The sequence below is a fragment of the Nannospalax galili genome, unplaced genomic scaffold (assembly GCF_000622305.1).
Source record: "Nannospalax galili isolate Female #2095 unplaced genomic scaffold, S.galili_v1.0 scaffold10, whole genome shotgun sequence".
NCBI classification, from domain to species: domain Eukaryota; kingdom Metazoa; phylum Chordata; class Mammalia; order Rodentia; family Spalacidae; genus Nannospalax; species Nannospalax galili.
Genome location: NW_008331140.1, coordinates 7,794,019 through 7,794,355, shown reverse-complemented (window position 1 = coordinate 7,794,355; position 337 = coordinate 7,794,019).

Genomic DNA, 337 nt, shown 5'->3' with positions numbered 1-337 from the left:
GCCTTTTTTAAAGAAGTAACATGATTACATTGAAAGTCTTTGTATAGCTTGGAGAATTTGAAAAGGGAGTAAGTAGCAAACTCATTCTAGGAACAGTCGCAAATTTCACATTATTGCTGAAGCATTGTAGTACAGTTTTGTCAGTAAACAATATTCAAAACTTATAGTAGACATATAGTATTTCAATTTATATTCTAAGATCTAATTATATATTTTAATTTGAGGATTATATCAGTTTAGTTTTTACAGTACTATTTCTTTTCTTTTTTTTTAACTTCTCATACTGTGACTTTTTTTTCCTCCGAGTCAATGTTGTGTGTTTTTTAAGTATAAACTG